General features: G+C 42.3%; 1 protein-coding gene across 1 annotated transcript in view; it reads right to left on the bottom strand.

Annotated features, from left to right (window-relative positions):
- Window positions 1-22927, bottom strand: part of GFOD2 (glucose-fructose oxidoreductase domain containing 2) — a 36570-nt gene extending 13643 nt beyond the window's left edge. The window contains exon 1 of the mRNA XM_047078592.1: window positions 22747-22927. The gene's annotated coding sequence lies outside the window, so the exon portion shown is untranslated. The remainder of the gene's footprint in view (window positions 1-22746) is intronic.
- Between the last annotated feature and the right edge of the window lie 2553 nt (window positions 22928-25480).

The raw sequence follows: 25480 nt of genomic DNA on the forward strand, positions 1-25480 counted from the left end.
GGAAGCTTAACCGACTGAGCCACCCAAGCGCCTCTATAAAGTCCAGATTCTTAAATAGCACCTGCCTGGGTAGCTCAGTTGGTTGAGTGTCCGACTCTTGATTTTGGCTCATGTCATGATCCCAGGGTAGTGGGATTGAGCCCCTCGTCAGGCTCCAAGCTCAGTGTGGAGCCTGCTTAAGATTCTCTCTCTCTCCCTCTGTCCCTCTCACCCATTTGCATTCTCTAAAAAATAATAATAATAATAATAATAATAATAATAATAATAAAAAATAAATAAAATAAAAATGGATCCTTAAAACAAACAAACAAACAAACAAACAAACAAACAAAACACTTCACAAAGTCCAGATTCTTCAGTATGACTTATAAGGTCCTGCATGATCCAGAAATCTTCAGACAGGTCTAGCTTTGTACAGGGTCACTTTCAAAGATTATCTCAAAGAGAAATGGGTTTCAAAACACATACTTAAATAACAGAGTAAGAAGAACACTCTGCAAAATTGTCAGGTATAAATCAACTAAAAGTTGGGGAGACAGTTACTCAAAATCACAAAAATGGCTTCAGAGTAACTGATGAAGAGTATGTTTTTTCTTTCTGAGAAAATTAAATAGTGGAGAACAGTTGTTTATTTGGACCGTTTTATATATTAAAAGCATATCATCTCACAAAAACTTGTACATCAATGTTCATAGGACAATCTTTCTTAATAGCCAAAAAGTTGACACCCAATGTCTATCAACTGCTGAATGGGTAAACAAAATGTGGTATATCCATGCAATGTAGTATTCTTCAACCACAAAAAGTAATGAAGTACTGATACAAATTACAACAAGGATGAACCTTCATTATGCTAAGTGAAAGATGCTAGTCACAGAAGGCCATTTATTGTATGATTCCATTTATAGAAAATGTTCAGAACAGGCAATCCATGAAGACAGAAAGTAAATTAGTGGCAGGGGATAGTGGGGATGGAGGATTTGGGAGGTATGGGGGGGGTCCAACTTTATTCTTCCTCATGAGGTTATTCAGTACCACTTGATGAAGAGACTATTCTTTCCCCTGAATGACTCTGTTATCTTTGTTGAAAAACAGTTGACCATAAATGTATGGGTTTATATACAGACTCTCAATTTTATTTCACTGCTCAATTTGTCTGTCCTTATGCTAGTACCACCCTGTCTTGATTACTTTAGCTTTACAGTAAGTTCTGAAGTCAGTGTGAGTCTTCCAACTTTGTTCTTTTTCAATATTGTTCTTGCTATTCTGGGTCCTTTGCATTTTCCTATAAAATCTAGGTTCAATCTGGGATTTTGGTAGAGATTGTTTTGAATCTGTAGATCAATTTGGGGAATGCTGTCATCATAATATTAGGTTTTCTGATCCATGAACACGGTATGCTTTTCCATTTACTTAGGTCTTTAATTTCTTTCAATGATATTCTATAGTTTTTAGAGAGTAACACACTTTTTGGTTAAATTTTTTTCTAAGTATTTAGTTTTGTTTGATGCTATTGTAAATGGAATTGTTTTCTTAATTTCATTTCAGTTCTTTTGCTTCTAGTATAGATACAAATGTACTATGTAAACTACATGTCTATCTTAGGGGTTGGTTGGCTGGTATTGCCCCCAATACAGCATCCTATACTGCTTGACCCTACCTGAAGGACACCTGTGCCTCTGTGAACCACTGAAACAAGCATGACTGGGGCTAACTCCAGACCCCAGTCAGCTTCCTGTGCTCCTGTCTCTATCCTCTGGGGCTGTGGATCTTGGCTTGCCTCCTGTACTCTACCATTGGGTTTTATCTTAATCATCTTTCTTTCTAATAATGATGAATAATGTCTGTGGACTCTCAGCTATGTCTCTTTCCTCTTTGCTGATTAATTCTGCCCTTAGAGGCTTCCTTTCTAGTTAGAAACAGGTAAGTCACATAGTATTTTCTATAATTATCATGTCCTGGACTTCTCCTCTTCAGCTATTTTGGTCACCTTCTGCATTTGCAGTTTGTTATTGTTTTTGTTGTTGTTGTTTTTCTACTTTCAGATCATGGATATTCTGGGAGCCTGAGTGTCAAATCTGTAGCACTAGACAAGTAAGGTTCTGCATAAATTTTATGGGTCATTAATTACCAACAGCTATAAGGGCCAGAGGAGTGAAACACAGCCACTATAAGCAAAGACGTCCACGTTCTCTCAAAATTCAAGCCCAGGGCACACTTACTCCTCTCTCCTACTTCATTCCTTCATGCTGTAGTTATATGTGGATGTATGTTTGCATGGGTGGTTTAAAAGAACAGAATGGATTAGAAGACATTTTAATAACCTCTGTTTTACTACAATGACTTAAAGGGCAGCTTCATCAACACCCATAAAGGGGCATCAGCTGGCCTCTGAGGAAGCCAGATGGCATGAAGCTAGGCAGGCTTGATACTAGGTATTTCCTGTTCAAGCAGGCAGAGCTGGTTTCCCTTTTTTATTTCAGTGACTACCCTTTTCTAACCCCTAAAATTTCCCTACTCCCAGCCCCTAACTTTCTTGTATATATGTAGACCTTTTGCATTCTCCAAAGATCTCCATAAACTCAACCCTAGCTAGCTCACATGCATTCCAATCACCACACACTGGTTGGGACAGGACTGGCTATATACACCTTCACAAGGCTATGGGGAAGATAGCACAGAGGTTAGAGGCATGGAATCTAAAGCCACCTTGCCTGGCTCAAGTTTTGACTCTACCACTTACCAGCTAGGTAACCTCAGATAGGTTTCTTAATTCTTAATCATTCTATGCTTCTGTTTCCTCATCTGTAAAAATGGAGATAATTGTATCTACCTCACAGGGGAGTTAAGGATTAAACGAGTTAATATTTGTAAAGCATTTCTTACAGGGCTTACTATTATAGATAGTAAGTCACTGTATACACCATTTTTAAAAATTTAATGTAATTAAAAAAATTTTTAACGTTTATTTATCTTGAGAGAGAGAGAGAGAGAGAGAATAGGTGGGAGAGGGGCAGAGAGAAAGGGAGACACAGAATCTGAAGCAGGCTCCAAGCTCCAGGCTCCAAGCTGTCAGCCCAGAGCCCAATGTGGGGTTCAAACTCAGGAACTTCGAGATCATGACCTGAGCTGAAGTCGGACGCTCAATTGACTGAACCACCCAGGTGCCCCTAATTTAATTTTTAAAAGTGTGTCAATTTTGTTGATCTTTTCAAAGAACGAACTTTTCTTTTTTAAGTAATCTCTACACCCAATGTGGGGTTTGAACTCACAACCCTGTGATCAAGGGTCACATGCTCTTCCAACTGAGCCAGCCAGGAAGCCCCATACATCCATAATTTTTAAAAAGATTTCTATGACTGACTTAGATGTCTCCTTTTCAAAAGCTGTGTAGGAATACGAAGATAATATTCTGAGCTAATATGCAGTGAAATGCAATAGGCCAAACAATGTTTAGTATAACATATAGTACATCTAAGTCCACACAATCCCATTTTGCAGATGAGGATACAGAAGCTCAAAGAGGCTAGACAACTTTTCCAAGGTTCTGCAGCTGGCTGTGTATGTTAGAGCTGCCAAAACCAGCTGTGAAGCCCTGGGCAGATTACTTAGCTTCTCTGAGCCTCTGTAAAAACAGAGGTTTTATATGTGTGGAATAAATCTTTCATTCTTTTGTGAGAAGTATGAGCCAGGAAAGTTCATTCTGTTGCCTAGATCGGCAAGTGCTTGCCTCAGATCCTCCACTCAAACCAATGTTGATCTGTTCATACATCACACCTTTACTGAGGGCCTAACAGGGAGGCTGTAGAGATAAAAAGATTAAAACAACAACAACAACAAAACACCCCAATTTTGGGGCCAATAAGTCAGAAAAGTGTGTAGGAGCCAGAGCTGGTGGCACCAAGCACTAACCTGAGTTTGGACTTTCTGGGTCCAGCCAATGGGAAGTACCTCAAGGAGATCAGAGTCTTAGCATGACTAAGAGAATTTAATCCCAGGAATGTATGGCTGGTTCAACATTCTAAAATCAATTACTATAATCCACCATATCAATAGTAGTTAGTTATTAGACTGCATTAATTAGAAACGCAAATTAGGGGCTCCTGGGTGGCTTGGTCAGTTAAGTGTCTGACTTCGGCTCAGGTCATGATCTCGCCATCTGTGAGTTTGAGCCCCATGTTGCGCTCTGTGCTGATAGCTCAGAGCTTGGAGTTCGAGCTTTGGATTCTGTGTCTCCTTCTCTCTCTGCTCCTCCCCCGCTCACACTCTGTCTCTGTCTCTCTGTCAAAAGTGAGTAAACGTTAAAAATTTTTGTGTAAAAAGAAGAAATGCAAATTAAAACTTATTTAATACAACTACGCACCTACTAAAATGTCTAAAAATCAGAAAACCTGGTATCAAATACTGGCAAGGCCATAAAGCAACTGTTCATTCTTGGTGAAAATGAAAAATGGTAGAGCCACTTTGGAAACAGTTTGTCATCTTACAAAGTTAAATATACACTTATCATATAATCTAGTAGCCCCACTTCTGGGTTTTTACCAAGAAAAACAAAACTGATTTTTACACAAAAACCCGTATGTGAATGTCTATCTTCTAATGTTTAACACTAGTTTCATTTGTAACTGCCTAAACTTAGAACCAGCAAAAATGTCCTTCAACTGGTGGTTAATGGATAAACAAATAGTAGTGTATCATGCAATGGAATACTACTCAGTAATGCAAAAGAGCAAACTACTAATGGACTCAATGACAAAATGAATCTCCAGTGCATTATGCTAACTAAAAGATGCCAGATTCAGGAGGCTCTATACTGCGTGATTCCATTTACATGACATTACAGAAAAAGCAAACAGGGACAGAAAATAGTGATTGCCAAAGGTAACGAGTCAACTGCAAAGGGCTACAGGGAATTTTGGGGGGTAGGTGGTAAAGGAACTGTTCTCTATCTTGACAAGGTTGTTAGTTACATGACTGTGTGCATGTCAAAACTCATAGAACTGTATACTTAAAAGGAGTAAATTTACTGATATGTAAACTAATATTTTAATAAATAAATAAATAAATGTGACACCCTAAAAATGACACCGAAGTTCTAAGCATAAAATGACAAGTTGTAGTGTCATTTAGAGAAACAGGGAACCCAAAAGGCCTGACTTGTTGAAACTTGTGCAGAAGCTGGGATGTGTGGATTCTGCTCTTCCCAGACTGGTGGGATATCATCTTACCTTCTGTATGCCTGGTCCATGGAGCCACAGCTTCTGCAAAATCATAGGAAGAGACCCATTCCCCACCATAGGGGTAGGCCAAATCCAGTCTTACCCCTGTTTTTATAAATTCTGGAACACAAGTCATAGCCATTCCTTTATCTATGGCTACTTTTGTAATATAACAGCAAGGTAGGTGCAACAGTGAGCATATGGCCCACAAAATTGAAAATATTTACCATCTGGCGCTTAATAGAAAAGATTTGCTGACCCCTGCCCTATCCCATGAGTTATGAAGCTAGGAGCTTCAAATGACAGAATTTAATCATGAAGGTAGTCAGGATTATGATTAAAAACCATTCTACCTCATTGTTTGAGGAGTCACAGATTCTGGGAATTCTGGTGTTAACTGAATAATGTCAGAGAGGTCATTCATCAATTAGGCAGCTTGAGTAGGAGTCAGACCCTGGGCAGAAGGTGCCTATGAATACTTTACTACTAGATGCGACATGCAGAACTAAAACCTGTATTTCCCAGCCTCTCCTGCAAAAAAGACACATCAAAGAAGATAAATATAGGATGAAGATACAGTTTGGTTGAGCTTCTGAGAACATTCTTTAAGGGAGGTAAGGAGGTAATCTCCATTGACAGGCACTTTCCCCCCTCCTTCTCCTTCCTTTCAGCTTTAAGTGCAAGATTCTATGGCTGGAGTTGCCACAGTCAAATGACCACCAGGAGGCAACCTGAGGATGGAACACAATTTCCCACAGACATTGGTACTAAAATGGTGAATCACCCTAAGGAACTCCATTTCATGGACTAGACAGGCATGTAAACACATTTGTTATTCACTACAACAGGTAGAGCAACAAATCTGTGTGTCACATGGAGAACAGCCATCATTAACAACAGGGGCCACAGGTGGTATGCAAGCAGGAAAGGCTTCCTGGAAGAGATGATGTAACAGGTCCAAGTTGGTCAGAAAGACAAGAGGTCACACAGCCTGTCCAACCCATCCAATGACAAAACCTTCCCTTTATTAGTGGCCTGATTCTGTTCTGTGGCCATTTCAGTCCGAAAACTCTTCTGTGGATGGACTTGAAGTCCTTGGTCTTCTACACTGTGGAACTATCTGTGATGTTTCTAATGAAACTGTCATGTTTCCTCTAAACTTCATAGGTGGTGGTAGGCTGTTTGCAAAATGGTCACAATAACTCCCTTTTCTGTTTTCATGCCATCAGATAGTCAATCACCTCCCACAGTGACTCTGGACTTAGCCATGCCATTTGCTCTGGCCAATGGGAAATTAGCAAAATGACACAAGATGTTTGAAAAGTACTTGTGCATGGAGGCTTGCTCTCTCACACTGCTCGTGGGTTCTCTGGGACCATCACCATGTGAACAAGCCTAGGCCATCCTGCTAGATCACAAGAGACATGCGACCAAAGTCATCCTCACTGCCCCACCTGGCACTGAGCCAAACGCCAGTTATATGAGTGAGATCATCTCACGTCATCCAGTTCCAGCTGAGACCACCTAACCCAGAACCATCCAGATCTCCCCCAAAATCATAAGAAAACCGGATTAATACACTGTAAACCTTTACCTTACTCAATGTTATATGTCAATTATATTTCAAAAAAGCTGGGGAGGAAAAAGAATCATGAGACATAATATTTGTCTTAAGCTACTGAATTTTGAGGTTGTTTGTTATATAGCAAAAGCTTACTGATACACTCCTTTACAGACAGAACTCTAATTCCCTCGGGCCTTCCTCATACTCTCTATCAAAAGAATAGCCAAGGTCGCTCTGGCTTGCCCAATCTCTGGTTTGCCAAAATCCCCCTGAAATGGGGCCCCCAGAACTAAATGCCATATCCTGAGCATACTCTGTCTGACCTTCTTCCTTTAGATATTATACTCCTATTAAGCAGCTTACATTCATATAGAATTTAGACAGCCTTGTCATCCTAATACACAGTAGGAATCACATGTCCTAAGAACTATTCTGTGCTTATATCGTTAGGTTTTAAAAATGTTTAATTGTGGCAAAATACACATCAACATAAAATTTGCCATCTTAACCATTTTTAAACGTATGGGTCAGCCGCATTAATAACATTCACATTGTTGCACAACCATCACCACCAACCACCACCCACAGAACTCTTTTTACCTTGTAAAAGTGAAAATCTAGTTCCATTACACAAGAACATCCTATCCCCTCCAACCTTCAGCAACCATCATTCTACTTTATCTCTATGAGTTTGATTCTCTATAAGTGCAGTCATATAATACTTGTACCTTTGTGACTGGCTTATTTCACTTAGTATCATGTCCTCAAGGTTCACCCATGTTGTAGGGTGTGTCAGAATTTCCTTCCTTATTTAAGGCTGAATAATATTCCATTTTATGTATACGCTACATTTTTTGTTTATCCATTCATCTGACCAGGGACACTTGGGTTGCTTCCACATTTTACCTTTCTACTTTTCAGCACGAGGCTTCAAAAAGAGTCATTAGGGATTTCTATAGACAAAGTTACTGCCTTGTAATACTATATTTACCCTGCAAGCCACACAAATGCAGTCAACTGATCTTCAACTGAAGTATTAAATCAATTCAATGGGGAAAAGAAACTATTTAAAAAAAATTTTTTTTTAAATTTTTTTTTCAACGTTTTTATTTATTTTTGGGACAGAGAGAGACAGAGCATGAACGGGGGAGGGGCAGAGAGAGAGGGAGACACAGAATCGAAACAGGCTCCAGGCTCCGAGCCATCCGCCCAGAGCCTGACGCGGGGCTCGAACTCACGGACCGCGAGATCGTGACCTGGCCGAAGTCGGACGCTTAACCGACTGCGCCACCCAGGCGCCCCTAAAAAAATTTTTTAAAGTTTATTTAGTTTGAAAGAGAGCACGAGCAGGGGAGGGGCAGAGAGGCACTCAGGTGCCCTAAAAAGAAACTCTTAAAGAAACAGTGTTGGGAGGTGCCCAGGTGGCTTGTTTGAGCATCTGACTCTTGATTTCAGCTCATGATCTCATAGTTTCATGCGTTTAAGCCCTATGTCAGGCTCCGTGCTGACAGCTGACTCTTGATTTTGGCTCAGGTCATAATCTCCATCTCTTGAGATCAAGCCCCGGGTCCGGATCTGTGCTGACAGTGCAGAGCCCGCTTGGGATTCTCTTTCCCGCTCCCTCTCTCTGCCCTTTCCCTACTCTCAAAGATAAATAAATAAACATTAAAACAACCCTGCATATATTAACCCAATAACATAGCAATTCCACTTGTAGATATTTGCCCAAGAAAACAAAAACGTATGTCCACAAAAACTTCATTAAAATGTTCACAGTAAGGGCACCTCGGTGGCTCAGTAGGTTGAGCATCTGACTTCGGCTCAGGTCATGATCTCCTGGTTCGTGAATTCAGGCCCTGCATCAGGCTCCCAGTTGTCAGCACAGAGCCCGCTTTGGATCCTCTGTACCCCCTGTCTCTGCACCTCCCCCACTCATGCTCGCTGTCTCTCAAAAATAAATAAACATTAAAAAATAAAATAAAATAAAAATAAAATGTTCACAGTAGCATTATTCATTATAGCCCCAAATTGGAAACAAATCCAAATGTTTATCAATAGGAGACTGGATAAACAAGTTACGGTAGAATCATTCAATACAATATAGTAAAGCAATAAAAATGAATGGACTATGAATACATGCAACAACAGGTATGAATCTAAAAAATACGTTTAGTGAAAGATTCCAGACACACACACCAAAAAAAAAAACCAACAAACCACCCCATACTGTAGCATTCCACTAATCTGAAGTATGGGAACAGGTGAACTTTATTTATAGTGATAGCAGAAGGTATTGGTGGTGGTAGGGGTATGGGACTGACTGGAAAGGGGCACAAGGAAACATTTTCGAGTGATGGAAATATTCTACATTCTTGTTGCACTGTACTTACATGGTGATGCAACTGTTAACAACTCATCTAACTGAATACTTAAGATCTGTGCATTACTTCTAAGTAAATTATACCTCAATTTTTAATCAGAAGTTGTTGTTTCTAAGAGCACAGAACAACCTGTTCACATCTTGAAGATTCAGGTTCATAATCAAACAAAATGGATACATGTGAACTAAAAGTCTCTTTCCTTAAAAACAACATAAAACCTTGTCAGCTTACTTTGGGAGATATCAACAGTACAGAGACAACGGCTGGAGCCAAGAGAGTTAAGTTTTCTGATGAATTAACTTCAAGGCCCAATGATCTAGTCAGTCTCAGCACTTGCTGAGGGTATCTGAAGATGGCACTTTCCACTAACCAATGCCAAACTGGACAAGCTACTGAGCTTCAGGTATTAGGTATGTAAGTCCTTACCACTCACGAACAACTCATACTAAGGAAGGGAGGGTTCAAAATGAATTCTTGTGTATTGCTTTAGGCAAATAAAGTTAATGATGGTTCTAAGTGAGAAATGATGTGTAACAGTTTGTTGCTGTAGCTGTACAGGTTGGGCAACAAGACCTGGAACACCACAAGAGTGAGAAGCCTTCACTCAGTCCCCACCCCCATCTTTCCCCGAAACCAGCCTTACACCTGCAGTTCCCCAGTGCAAGCAGCCATCCCAAGCTGTGTATCCTTAGGGCACTCCTTCTTCCTCTGAGATGCCTCTACAGACTGCCACAGATCTCTGACCCTTCAAACATTCCAAAGGGCCAGTATCAAGAGGCCAGCTTTTTCTGTGGAAGAGTTTTTCTAGTAATTATATCTTCATATAAATACGCTAAAATAAAGTACTGTGGCCAGAGGTGAGGCCAGGACCCTAGTTATTAAGTGAGATGGGCCCTCAACCTAGTTTTAAAACAGATTATGACATTATCTTAGCTAATCACAGTCTGTGTTTCAGATGCTCATGTATAAAATGACACCTGTAATTTATGCACATTGATTCATTAATAAATACTTATTTTAATTACGTACTATTGGCCAGGCCAAGGCAACGCACAGGTTATATTGGTGAGCAAAGCAGATAGTTTCTGTTTGCATAGAGTTTACAGTTTAGCAGGAGCGAGAAGACAAATCATCACATAAATACGTCATTATAATTTGAGAAAAGCATTATAAAGGCAAAGAGGGTACTATAAGAGCATTCAACAGGATATGAATTAACTTTATATTTAAAAAAACGTTAGGGGCATCTGGGTGGCTCCATTGGTTAAGTGTCCAGTTTCGGCTCATGTCACGATCTCACAGTTGGGTGAGTTCGAGCCCCACATTGGGCTCTGCACTGATGGTGTAGACCCTACTTGGGATTCTCTCCCTCTCTCTCTCTCTCCCCAACCCCCACTCTCACACGCATGCTCTCTCTCTCTCAAAATAAATAAACTTTAAAAAAAAGTTAAATGACATATCTGTAATGCACTCCGAGTTCCACATGAGGAAGGCATTACTCACACTGCAGGATTGACTTATGAAAAAACACTGACATATTGGTAGTTCAGTAAAGAGCACAGCAGTCCAAGCACATTAAAAAGTCAATTTGTAATTGGCAGACACTCCCGTCTCCTAGAGTAGTGTTCAAGCCTCTACCTAACAGTATTCCCTCAGTATGAAATGGGTCCGGGGCGCCCAATGGCTCAGTCAGTAGAGCATGCGACCTTGATCTCGGGGTCATGCATTCAAGTCCCACACTGGGCAAAGAGTTTACTTAAAAAACAAAAAAATAAATAAAAGGTAAAATAAAATGGGCCAAAGGAAGTAGGAGAAGAATGAAATGTTCAGAACTTCAAACTGTAATTGTGTATCTTATGTATTCGAGGCATCATGGCTGACAACCCCATAGGAATGGTTATAAATACTTCAGCTACCCGATATTTGTCAAATACAATTAAAATGTTGTAAAATCCAAAATCCAAAATCCCAAAATCCAAGGGCCAATTCTCATCTTCATTCCACTTTGTACTGACACAGCAGTAGCATCTGATATAGCATGTTCCACCCTCTCTGCAACACTCTTAATTTCCAGAACACAAATTTCTCCTGCTATTCTCCTATCTCTCTGGCTACTTCCCAATCTCCCGTGGTAACCATGATGATCCTATTCAGTCTCATGGCTTAAATACACACTATTTTCTGAGGACTCCCAAAGATTTTAGCCAGGTCCTCTTTCTTCAGCTCCAGACTAGTATAAACAACAATTCCCTATCCGATATCTCTACTTGGATGCTTATTTTAATAGGCATCCCAAACTTTAAATGTCCAGAATTAAACTCCTGGAATTCCCATGCCACCCCCTGCCAATCCTCCATCCCCCGCCCCCGCCAAACTTGTGCACAATGGCTTCATCTCTGAAATTGGTAATAAACTTTCCAACAGCTCAAGTCAAAATCTTGGAGTAATCCTTGATTATTATTTTTCTCTCACACTTCACATTTGATGTGTTAACAAATCTTGCTGGCTTTCGACCTTCAAGATACATCCACTACACCTACTGCTATCTCAGTTCAAGTCACAACCACCTTTCTCACCTACATTACTGCAACAGCTTAGGTGACCTCCCAGGTTCTACCCTGCTCCTCCACCCCATACTGCACCCCAATCTAGTCTCAACATAGCACTGAGAATGACTCAAATTAAGTTAGAGTAAAACGTCATTCCTCTGTTCAAGCTCTCCACAGGCTTCCCATCTCTCTTGGAATAAAAGGCCAAGCTCTTCCACTGACCTACAAGGTCCTACATAGTCTGCACTCATTCCCTTCCTCCTTTTACATCTCTCACCTTATGTCCTATCTCTCTTTCCCTTGCTTATTCTGCCTCCGCAACAGTGGCTCAGTACTAAATATATCTCAAACATGCCAGGTATGCTCCTGTCTCAGGGCCTTTGCACTTGCAGTTCCCTTTTCTGTACAGATATTCACTTGGCTTACTCTCTCCCTCACTTGCCTCATTGTTTGATTCCCCCAATCACCCCTGCTAGAATGTATGCTTCTTTAAGACAGGAGATTTTTTGTCTGTTTATTCATTGTTGCATCCCCAGTGCCTAGAACAAGCCCTGATATATAGTGGGTATTCAATGCATACTGCTGAAAAAATAAAGATTGCAGATCTTGTTCCTGCACAGTTAGTTAATAAACCAAGATGCATATACTGAACTCATCCAAACTGCATATAATTGGGGCGCCTGGGTGGCGCAGTCGGTTGAGCGTCCGATTTCAGCCAGGTCACGATCTCGCGGTCCGGGAGTTCGAGCCCCGCGTCAGGCTCTGGGCTGATGGCTCAGAGCCTGGAGCCTGTTTCCGATTCTGTGTCTCCCTCTCTCTCTGCCCCTCCCCCGTTCATGCTCTGTCTCTCTCTGTCCCAAAAATAAATAAACGTTGAAAAAAAAAAATTAAAAAAAAAAAACTGCATATAATTTAGTAGGGTCTTGGGATATGTTCATCAATATAAGAGAGATTACTTATGTCACAAATTTAAGTAGTTTGGGGCAAAATCTGATTTAATAGTTCAGGAAAGAAAACAAGCATGATATGATAATAGAATAGCTCTGCCTGCCACTTGGGATTAGGAAAACGAGCTGCTACTTTCAGTCTTAAGCTACAATTTGACCTGCTAAGAGGGCACCCTCATCTAGAGCTGTCCCTTCAACTAACCTCCCCTCCTCCACATGACATGACTCATGATTACTCGTTAGCTCAATCCCCTTGCAGTCAAGCTTCCTCCATCTAACAGAAGTGTACTGTATGTTAAGGGCCTTACAAGACCACAATGACCCAGTGACTATGTTCAGTCAAACACCAACAGATAATTGTGAAGGGAAGGCAAGTGAGAGTAGCTCAAACAGGTGACAGTGATTCAGTCCTAACCAGTTCATAAGAAACCACTCTGGCTGCAGTGAAGCCATTTGCCCCACAGCCAGTCCGTCACTACAACTCACCAACTGGATTCAATGCCCCTGGAATTCATCCACTGTTCTGGTCCCCTAACAGACACCTAACGTTTTCCCTTGTCCCGACCATTTCCTTCCCTAGACTTTAAGTGCCCCCAGGATAAACCCTAAATTCCTTGATGAGGTCCACAAAGCATCTCCCAGTATGAGCTGGACCCCTCCCCACCTCTCCACCTTACCACTTTCCCCTTACACTGTACCTGACATGCTAGCAGCTACTACATCTCTTTCAGTCTTGCTCTGAGATTTTGGTCCAAGCTCTTTGCTCTGCTTGGAACAATCTTTTCTTACTTTGGCAGGCTAATTCTCCGGAGATTTGTCAGGTCTCCACTTAAACACTACTTCTTTACATCTTAACCCAGCATGGCCTAGGCTGGGTTAAGTGATTCAGCTTACAGTTCCCAGCAGCCTGGGCTTTGGTTTTCACAGTGCCCATCATGATTCACTGGGATCACCTATTTAGCATCTGTCATGATAGCAGGATCTTGCCTACCTCACACACTGCTGTCACCAGGACAAAAGAGTGCTGACAGAGTAGGTGCTGAGTAATCATTGAAGAATGAATGTACAAATAAGTGTGAGAATGAATAGATCGGGAAGTAGGGTTAAACCTGTATAGATGGTGCACTGGCTAGAGGACAATAGCTTTTTGTGTCTAATTCCTTCTTTGCCTTCCCTGCCTCCCTCCCTCTCTTCAAGTTTATTTATTTATTTTTGAGAGAGAGACAGAGAGAGTAAGCAGAGGAGAGGCAGACAGAGGAGGGGAGAGAGAATCCCAAGCAGAGGATCCCGATGCAGTTCAAACCCACATACTGTGAGATCAGGACATGAGCTGAAATCAAGAATCAGACGCTTAACCAACTGAGCCATCCAGGCATCAAGCTTAATTTTTGAGCATGATAAAGGAGATAAAATAAAACCACGAAGGTCAATTTTAATTGTTGTTTTGCAAAACTTAGGACCTATTGGGGAAATAAGCAGGAATGCCTTCTATCAGGCCTTCAACGCCAGTCATGTACCAAGAATTAATTAGAAAGAGGTGTCTAATTGTCCCCCAGCCTTCCTTTTGGCCCCTCCTAACACCTGGAATTGAGCCAGTATGGCAGACAGGCGGTCAATGCCTGAGTACAAGAGCCAGACCCAAAGAGGAAAGACAACCACACCCCATCATCAGAGCATAAACATGAGGGGGAGTGGGGATATGCAGCCTGAGTTCTAAACTTCAAGTTCATAGCAGAGGGACTACCTACAGCATGTACTTAAGAGTCTGATATGATAACATGAACGCTTTCGGCAGGACTGCTTTCAGATAGATGTGTGAAAGTGTTTCTTTACTTGCATTTATGTTCCCATTAAAAAATAAGAGCCAAACTAAAGAAACAGGTGTTGAGTTTTACAAATTAGTTATGATAAATGTTTTGGTCCCTGGGTTTCAAAAATCCAGAGGCTCTCTGGAGAAGGTTTCATTTTCCTATGATTTGTTTTTTATTTTAACAGTGCCCACACTGACTCAGTGACATGGTCACAGATTCCTACCTTCTCATTGTCAGCAAAAACACAAACAGGACAAAGGACAGATGTGCTATTCCCTCAGGTCCACAAGCTGATATGATGGTAAACTGTTAGGCAGCTACCACGTGATGGGGCACACCCAGAGCTGGCCAAAGACGACAGTTCCTTGCCCCCCTGCTCCAGTCCACAAAGTGTCCTACGAGGGCACTAATGAAAGACCTAATGACCTGTTCAATGAGGCATAACTACCCAAGCTACAAAAGGGTCAGCTAAATTGGGTCATAAAGAAAAAATTTAACACCCACAGAAATATCTGGATTGCTATCAGGTCTAAAAGTTAGCTTCAGCTGATGATTACAGTAGGAAAAAGTACTTATTTACTGGCTACATTAAGTTTTTTTTTTTTAAGATTTTATTTTATTACTGAGAGAGACAGAGAGAGAGAGAGCGCGCGCGCATAGGGGCGGGAGGTGGGACAGAAGGAGAGGGGGAGAGAGAGAATCCCAAGCAGGCTCCACGCCCAGCATGGAGCCCATCGTGGGGATCGAGCTCATGAACCATGAGATCATGACCTGAGCCAAAATCAAGAGTTGGACAATTAACAGACTGAGCCACTCAGGCACCACCCCCTCCATATTAGTTCTTTATTGCTTTTGAAAATCTGGCAAGAACAAGATTATTTTTTTGCTAAGACTACTTTAACAGTGAGTTCCAGGTTGACATCAACCTGAAAATTCCATCCTCAGTCCTCTCTCTTTTGAAGCAACATAATCTAATCTTTCAATTTCACTATAACCTTCATGCAAATATTAACTTCCAATTCCCAGCCTCAACAACTTGTTCCAGCTCTATCTCTACTAAATGTCTAAATGTCGACTGGAAATCCCCACATAAGTGACCTACCAGCTGCTCCCATCCCAAATTTGTCTTTCCTCTCAAACACAAACCTCCTTCTGCGCACCCCCACCCATTTCAGTGGCACACTATCCAGTCACCAGAGTCCTCTTCTCATTTATTCCCCAATATTTATAAGCACCACAATGAGTCAGGCATTATGCCAGGAGGTGGGACACAGAGCAGTGATCTAGACAGGCAGGCTAGGTCCCTGGAGCTTAGGTTCTATTTCTTGCTACACCCATAGCTGAATACCAAGGACTGATCTGACACAGAAACACAATGAGTGTTCAGAGATCTTTCACTGTAGCAGGCATGTGAACAAAGACTCTGCCTTTACTTTTAAATCACTTAGGTAAAGCATATTTGGCCGTGATGGATGTGAAACAGCCAACTGTAGAGAGGTGTATTACATACTTTGGTTTTACCTAGGGACCAAGAATGCACACTTAATTTACTGAAGTTTTCTAAGTGTTTTCCACCTTCAACATGGAGAAAAGTACTCTTCTCCTGGGAAAACTGGTTTATCTATGACAGTAATAGACACTGGATTTCAGTTTGGGACATTTTTTTTTTTTTTTAAGATTTAAAATAATCTCCATACCCAATGTGGGGCTCAAATTCGCAACCCAGAGATCAAGAGGTGCACACTCCACCAACTGAGCCAGCCAGGAGTCCCTTGGGTATAGGACGTTTGTAGGGCACCCTGGAGCATAGCAACTCAGACTGTCATTCTCTAACTCTGTGTCACATGGCTTCTGGTCACCAAACAGTTTAAATATGAAGTGGTTCTCTGGTGACTGGAAATGCCCAAAGCCCTTCACAAACATCTCCTTTTTTTTTTTTTTTTTAAAGTTTATCTATGTATCTATCTATCTACCTACCTACCTACCTACCTAACCCCAAGAAGGCTCCACACTGTCGGCACAGAGCCCAACTTGGGGCTCAATCTCACAATCAATGAGATCATGAATTCAGCCGAAATCAAAAGTTGGACACTAACTGACTAAGCCACCTAGGTGCCCCACGTATCTCCTTCTTATATGCAAGAAAACTGCTTATCAACTAGGCCATGACCACACTCAGCTGTGGTTTCATTTAACGATCATCTAGCTATTACATGTGAAATCTAAAATAATCTAATCTCAGGACAGTCTTTGTCATACCACCTTTTCTTCTTTTTACTTTTTGGGGGGGGGGGGCAGGGGAGAGGGGAGATGTTTAATGTGTAATGGAGAAGACCAGTTATAAAACACAGCATGTATATGGGATATGCATTCCTGAAAACAGACATTCATTTTATATTTTAGGATTTTTTGGTTATTATTTAAATGATACACACAATGTCTTGTCTCACTATTGAGACTCTAAGCTCTTTTGGGACCAAGACTGGGTTTTATACAGTTTTAAGAAGAAAACAGGTCCCTGAAACCTCACACTTCAAGGTATTTTGGTAACAATCCCAGAACACTTTGGAAATTACTTAAAGACATTTAAGTGTTCTTTGAATAACAACCTTAGTATATTAGGGTTATTAGCCATTAAAGGAAAAGAGAAACAGAGATAGTTTTAAAAGAATAACCACCATGACCAGAAGCAAGCTCAGGCCTGGAGGAACCAAAACAAGCCATTTAAGCATAATGATTTAATTTTGAAAATAACATCGGATAAGGAATACTATGTTCAATCATTTTCTCCATTGTTCCAAAACATAAGCCACTGGCACAGGATTGTCAACCAATGCAAAAGGCTGAAAAGTAACAGGAAATATGGCTGTCTCTACCACCCCCCCTTCTCCCGGACAAACAAAGGATGCCTGAGAAGACAAACATTCTATCTCACATGCTCCCAGAGCTACTCCCAGAGAGGTCTCCAAGAGATGATAACCATTTCCTAGCAGGAACCACCACACCACCAGGCAGAAAACATTAACCACATGGAACATCCTCTAATATACTTTGGAACACTGTGCTACTAAAGCATCCATCAAAACACACTGAAGAGACCCTCAGGCTCAAGACTATCTATCAACAAGCACCAAAAACAACAACAACAATGAAACAGTCTTAGGCGGTGCCTAATTGGCTCAGAAGGAAGAGCATGTAACCCTTCATCTCAGGGTTGTGAGTAGGAGCCCATGTTGGGTATAGAGATTACTTACAAGTAAAAAATCTTAAAACAACAAAAAAAGTCTTAGAGAACACATAAGATGTACAGTGTACCCTTCATTTATACACATGAAAATTCATTATCTAGGTAACCACACTACTGTTTGGTTCCCTGACACCTGAGACAGGAAACAATAGTGCTGTCCTCTGCCAGTCCTCCTCCCCAGAACTTTAATACAGTCAGAGAGTATGAAGGGATGAAGGCTTGCAAAAAGAAAGTTCCAAATCATCTTCTACATCAGCAAGAAACTCTTAGGAAGGTTTGTATTTTATTTATTTTTATTTTTTTTTAATTTTTTAAAAATGTTTATTTATTATTGACAGAGAGAGACAGAGCATGAGCATGGGAGGAGCAGAGAGAGGAGGAGACACAGAATCTGAAGGAGGCTCCAGGCTCTGAGCTGTTAGCACAGAGCCCAACACGGGGCTCGAACTCACAAACTGTGAGATCATGACGTGAGCTGAAGTCAGACGCTTAACTGACTGAGCCACCCAGGCGCCCCAGGAAGGTTTGTATTATAAAATATATACTCATCATAGACAATTATTCTGTGTTCTTCTGTTTTTTGGGGTTTTTTTTTAGATTTGTTTAATATATTGTGATTAAACTGTATTCATAAGTTTGTATCCTGAATTTTTCACGTACCCATTCTGACATAAGCATTTTTTATGTTACCACAGTTTTTAAGGGTTGCGTATTTCACTGACTCCATGAACCAGCTTTTTATTTCTCTAGTGTTAGACAAATGTACTATTTTCAATTTATTTTGCTACAAATTATACACATTATGAAATTATGGTCCACAGGTTGTAAGATTTGCCTAACATTATTTTTTTTTAAGATTTTTTAAGAACTATTTTTTTTAATCTACTTATTTTGAAAGACAGAGAGGGAGTGAGGTGAGGAGGGGCAGAGAGAGACAGAGAGAGTGAATTCCAAGCAGGCTCTTGCACTGTCAGGGCAGAGCCTGATGCGGGGCTTGATCCCCCAAGCTGTGAGATCATGACCTGAGCTGGATGCTTAACTGAATGAACCACCCAGTCATCCTAAGATTTTATTTTTATTTATTTTATTATTATTATTTTTTCAACATTTATTTATTTTTGGGACAGAGAGAGACAGAGCATGAACGGGGGAGGGGCAGAGAGAGAGGGAGACACAGAATCGGAAACAGGCTCCAGGCTCTGAGCCATCAGCCCAGAGCCTGACGCGGGGCTCGAACTCACGGACCGCGAGATCGTGACCTGGCTGAAGTCGGACGCGTAACCGACTGCGCCACCCAGGCGCCCCTAAGATTTTATTTTTAAGTAACCTCTGCACCCAATGTGGGGCTGGAACTCACAACCCCGAGATCAAGAGTAACATGCTCTACTACCAAAAGAACCAGGCAGGTGCCCCAGCATTCTAAGCAAAATGTAATTGTGAAAGTAAATAACAAAAGATTCTGACGTTGCAAAGTGATATGGTAAATCTCAAAGCCAAGTAGAAGTGTTGCAGGTTCTATTTTGGGGTTATCTGTTCTCATGAGAAATTGAGAGCTGACAGTGTGAGAGTACCAGTTATCTCCAGCTAGGAAAAAGGACTGCATTCGATACTCCATTCCCATTCCTCACAGCCTTCATTCCTAATCTTTCATGGTAGAGGACGGGTAGAAACCCTTATGGAATAGCTGTGAGAAGTGGCAGGGGAGAGCTATCTCTCCTGCAATTCCTGTCTATCCTGGGTCCCAAAGAATGTGGCATTTTGTCAATGGCTACTCTGAAAACTGCGAGCATCTAGGACAAAGGCACTACTTGCAACTTTCCTTCTAAGAGAAGGATCTAAAGAACAAGTGCTTAAGGATAGAGTTTGAGTGTATTTAAGTAATGCAGGAATATTCATTTCTTCCTTCTGAATGTTTATTTAAACTGTATTATCTAAGTGTTTATTCCCATCCCGTGAGACAGAAATATTTACTTCATTTCTCATTTCTTTTGTCTCAGTTTATACAGATAATACTCGAGTGAGCTCATCCCTGACCTAATGGCTAATTCATAGTAAGTGTTAATGTCGGAAGTCTTAATGCTTTCACATTTTTCTCAGTATCTCTTATCATTCTGATTTTCATGAGCCCACTTTTTAAAAACACCCAACATTTAAATTTTTCAAGTAACTTGGATATTTGGACTCTCTTGGAATACAAAGTTGCTACTTTTTAATTTAAGAAAAATAATGTTCCATTGCTATGTTGTACATGAATTCTCAAAAATAGCAAAATCTGAAATTTTTTCCTAGAGACTGTCCTATTCCAACAGTGAATTTATCCAGGAATTGGACCTCCTACTATAAATATGCCTGAGTGACTTGTCAGACATCAGAAAGGCTCTTCTCCTACTTCTAAGTTAGTGGTCTCCGATTCCTGTGTTTTCTGAACACCAACGTCTGTGTTACAACTTCTTTTATCAGATGGCACTGCATCTCTACTGCATTTCTCCTCTTACTGTATAACCAGAAAATCAGTTCAGTGAAAGTAGATCCTGTTAACATTACTGGTTTATCTGGTATGTTGGCCTGTTAAATACTGCTGATTACTTTATTACAGGTCAGATTTGATAACTGCCCTCAGCTGCCCCAGAAAACAGAGCTGATATTAAGCAATTATTTGTCCGAAGTTTCATTGCTATAGCAACGCAGAAACACTTTAAGAGTCTGTAAGTCCGTCTTTTCGTTTGAAAATCGAAAAGAAAATCAGTGTCTTTCTGATTATACAGAGGAGCTCAAAAAATCTACACCAATCAATGGGGCACACTCACCACATTTACGCAATATCTTCTTCAACTGCGCATTCAAGAAAGTATTTGCACTTACATTCAAAGCATCCCACACAGCATCCAGCTCCACAGCTGGTAATTACTCCCTTCCATCTTACCTTGATTTTGGCCTATTAGCCTGTCTTCTATCTGGGCCAGCGCTAAAGTAATTTGAGTTTCTACAAAGAATACAATGATTTTCATAAAGCTTTTCTGACAGGATCTGATTAACGGTGCCAATTTTCCGCACAGATTACAAACCCTTCTAATAACACCACATTATATCTCTTGCTATATTTTATACAAAATATTTCCACAGATGAAAGAAAAATCAATAAAATGCACAGCCACAACATCACAGAAAAGGTCTGGCAGTGATTTATGAACCTAAGACAAAGTTTTGTTTCTTAAACTAATCTGACCTATTAACACCATCATATTTAAATGTATCTCATCGCTCTGAGGGGGAAAGAAAACATACTGCAAAATCGAATATACGTTGATAATTAGTTTCATCAAGCTAGTAAGAAATTGATTTTGATGATTAGAGTCAGGGACCATCTTCTAAAAATCACACACTTCTTTTGACCATATTACAAATCTTTACGTCTTTGAAGGGGGAGAAGGGGTGTTATTGCTAATCTTACTACTAGTGGATTCTAGTAATACTTAAAGAAATCATATATCTGAATTTCCCCCTCAAATAAATATAAGTGATCAGACTCAGACCAATCATTCCATAGGAAAAGTAGGACAACCGGGTGCTAAGAGAAAGCCTGACAACAGAATTTTTAACTGTAAAAATGGGGAGTCCCAACAGAACTGTCTGCTGAAAATTTTCATCTCTTGGTCCAGTCTCCATATTCCAAGTCAAAACCCAGTACTTTTTTACATTTTCTGTAAAATGGATGGCCTTAATTAAAAAACTCTTTTGTTTGGGGTGCCTGGGTGGCTCAGTTGGTTAAGTGTCCAACTTCAGCTTAGGTCTTGATCTCGCAGTTTGTGGGTTGGAGCCCCGAGTCAGCTCTGTGCTGACAGCTCAGATCCTGGAGCCTGCTTTGGTTTCTGTGTCTCCCTCTCTCTCTGCCCCTCCCCCACTCGTGCTCTGTCTCTCAAAAATAAACGTTAAAAAAAAAAGTCTTTTGTTCCCTGGTGCACATAGCTTTTCAGAAGAAAAGGAGTTTGCTTATCAAGAATGAATCTAGCTTCCCCAACACAAAGACAACTGTCTTCTCCATATCTCAATAATGTGTTAAATGTCTTTTCTAACTTAAATAGCGTTCCCTTCAAATGAAGGGTCATACTCTACAGGCTCTTCCTTCTGAGACCTTTATGCCCCACAGCCTACAAAAGTCTTCTGGGCAGTGCCCCGACTTGGTTCTGGATACTCACAGGGCACCCACTTTCTTCTATAAGATGGTTTATAACCTTTCCTGCTGTCTAGCTAATGCAACTTTAAACTTCTCTATTCTTGTCCCGTTCTTTACCTTTGGCAGCAGAGGGAAGGTAAACTTTTCACACAACCATTCTCAAGTCCTGATCTCCCCACCCCCATTTCCTTTCACCTCATTCGTGTGATAACATCTTGATGGGAACACCTTACCTCACCTTTTGTCTCCGCTAGTCCATTTGCTTCCTTCCTGGGCTTCAAAGCTAGGCCAGGGCCATTGAGACCTGGCCAGTGGGCATTTTGTAACTGGCAGAGCCACCTGCACTTTCTGGAGTGTCCTTTCTCCCATCTGCCACCTGAACTCTCTTTCCTTAAAGTATTTACCTTCTACAAGTCCCATCTCACTCTGAAAGACGATGTACCAGCTACCCTATGCGCCCTTTGTCTGAGGCTTCCACACCTCACATCCTCATCCACAAAGCGTCAGTCCTCACACAGGTAGGGTCTGTTCGGCACGAGGCAGGGGATCCTAGGTTTCCGCGTCCGGTAAAGGGATGGGTCATGGCCGAGGTCCTTTCAGGACACAAAATTCTACAATTCTATGACCAAATCTGTAGGTCCTATTTCTGCGGTGGGGAGGACAAACTCCGGGGCGACCCCCGAACTCGGCGACCGCGGTGGCAGTTAGAACTGCCCCCTCCAGCCCAGGCTATGAGCAGCCCCGCCTCCGACCTCGGGCGCCGGGCCGCGGAGGCCCGGTCGACGCCCGCTGGCTGCCGCGCCATGCCCGCGCTCTCCTTCATCCTCTCCCGCCGCCGCGGGCCCGCCTCTCACCTGGCATGCTGGCATCGCCCGTCCCGCGCTGTACCAGAGACCATGGGTCCGGACCGGTCTCGACCACCACCCGCCCGCCAAGAGGTAGGCTGGCGGGGACGCGCGGGCCCCGGAATCTAAAGCGCAGCCACCGGGAACGCGCCGCCTGGTTTCTAAGGAACCGGGAGCTCTGGAAAGGGAGGGGCGGGACGGCGAGTACTCCGCGCATGCTCCTTGACGGGGGTGGGCCTGCGCTGGGAGGGGCCGTGATTGAGGGCTGCGCATGCGCGCATGCTCGCACGTTAGGGGCGGAGGTTAAGTGTCTTAGCCGAAGGGCTAGGTCCTTTATTTCCGGCGGTAGTGGCTGGTGGGCGAGTGTGTTACTGCGTCTACTTGTTTCGGGCCTCCGTCCGGCATCAAAAACAACCAGGTTCTGGGAACTGTGGTGGGCCTTGGTTGTTCTGGAATGAAGGAAGGTCTGGTGTTGGACACAACGACCTGTCGTTGCAAGCGGTAGTTCTCTTGAACTCGCCGTACTTCCTGGCCTCCTGACTCCTACTAATGACTCTGTCTTTTCTGTTCTCTTGTTCCTGTTTTCTTTCCTTTCTCTTCTTTTGCGTGTTCTTCGGTTGTTACTTACATGTTGGTGGTCCTACAGTGACCTCAGTGCCCCTGATATCTTTACTGGAGCCTGTGTCCTCCCAAGTCAATACCGTTTTGTAACAAGACTTCTCTTTAGTTCACCATATTGTCCGCTGGAGTAGTGAAACCTGTAAGCCTTACTGTAAAACAGGCTATGTTGAAAATGTAGGATTAGGGGTTGTTCCTACATGGGGAGCCCCTCCCCTGCTTTTCTGACTCCTGGTGAGTCTGGACCCCCACTCAGGTGGTATTAGGAAGGTGTCCCAGCCATGGTTCCAGAGCAACCTGTGACAATAGAATATGTCAGTTGAGCTGAGGGAGTTATTCTCAGAACTGCTGACCAACCGGGTCCAACTGCTTTAGGAGACAGGACTTCCTGCCACTGCTGCCACCTTCCGAGCATGGAAGACTCCGAGAGTGATGAGAAATTGTAACCTCTAACCTCCCTCTTCTGGTAGGGTTTTATCCCCTTAATCTTTTCCCCTGGATCCTGAACAGCCATGCAGAATCAAAATGTGCTTGTGCTTGATATTTCTGTTTCTGTCCCAAGATTCACCCTAGAACAGGGTTTCTCAACAGTGGCACTGTTGACATTTTGAGCCTGATAATTCTTTGTTGTTGGGAGCTATCTATGCATTGTAGGATGTTTATAGCATCCCTGGCCTCTACCCAGTAGATGCCACTAGCCTAGCACTCCACCCAAGTTGTGACTACCAACAATATCTCCAGTTACTGCCAAGTGTTCCCTGGGGTGGGGGGGGTGGATAAAATCACTCTCTGTAGAGAACCACTGGAGAGAAATTAATCTACTCTGGCTTTATGGAACCAGGACTTTTGTTCTTAATCTAACATTCCATTCTTCCCTCCACAGTAACTTTTCCCTAAGAGAGTTCTGTCGAGTAATATTCTTATAAAATAACCGAGTGAAGCACGCATGTACTGTATCCCTCTCTGTCAAGCCTGCCCTATATGTGCTATAATCCCCTACCTCCGTGGGGTAGGATTAATCACATTTTAAGGGTGGGGAAACTGAAGCTGAGAAAGGTTCATTTCCCAGAGTTAGTAAACAGAACTAGGATTTGGAGTATGAGTGCTTTCTCCTCAAACTGCCTGGAAGCTAATTCAATAACCCTCAGAAGAGCTCTGACTACCCAGTGTTTGGGATTAGTGTATTTGGAGTCCATTAAAATCTTACCCTGTGGACAGGAGGACCTGTGGCCACCTTTTGGAAGCTGAATTTGCTCCTTGTTTGTCTTAGATGAAAGCTGCCTGGGGGGAGAAAGCTGAAGCCTAAGTTCCTATCCTCTTTGGGCTCTCGCAAACACCTGAAGTCTTGAAGGTTCCTGAAGGGTACCAGGGGCCTGGCAACCTAAGAGGTGGGCTGAGAAGGGGCCAAACTGTCAAAACAGACTGTGCCACACATAGGGTACAAACCCCAATAAGACTCAAAACAGAGACTAGACACTCGTGACTGCTCATGGATGTATATTTTAATAAAAATAATTCTGTCAAAATACAACAGGAGTTTTTTCATTTCTCAAGTACAATTTAATAGGATGTTTTGTGTTAAATTCTCTCTAAACCCTCCCACAAGTTTCATGCTAATGCCAAGTATCAACTCGCAAGGACAAAGGCAGAACCAGTGTGCACAATGTGGAGGACATCTGTTTCAGCTGTAGTTACTAATGGAGGAAAACCCTATGCAAAGAGGTGGCACCTGAGGCAGCCAGAGTCCATGAACTGGCCACAGGTCCGGTGCACGGGACTGGCAGTCAAGTGGGGGCTCTGCTGCCTGGCTGCCACATGCATGCATACCTGAGTTGTGAGCAACCAAAGGAACTTTCAGCGCTGACAATTCTCTGCCTCATCTTCTTTGTGCTTGCTTAAGGGGTAGGAAGGTGCTGGGTGGCTGGGCAGTCCCCACTTCCCCATCTCTTAGTGTCCCTGTTCTGGCAGCCTACCCCCCAGCCACAGACCCATGTGGGTGAGGATCAGAGGTTCTGGCTTTCTTTGCATCATCTGCCAGTGTCCGCTCTGGAAGGTAACATCTGGTGGCACAAGGGGAAAAGGTAAACAGGGAAGGCTGCTCCCCCAGGGCTGGATGACCCAACAG

The sequence above is a fragment of the Lynx rufus genome, unplaced genomic scaffold (assembly GCF_022079265.1).
Source record: "Lynx rufus isolate CCGP_SWC_20201006 ecotype Redwood Valley unplaced genomic scaffold, mLynRuf1.p SCAF_16, whole genome shotgun sequence".
In the NCBI taxonomy this organism is placed as follows: Eukaryota; Metazoa; Chordata; class Mammalia; order Carnivora; family Felidae; genus Lynx; species Lynx rufus.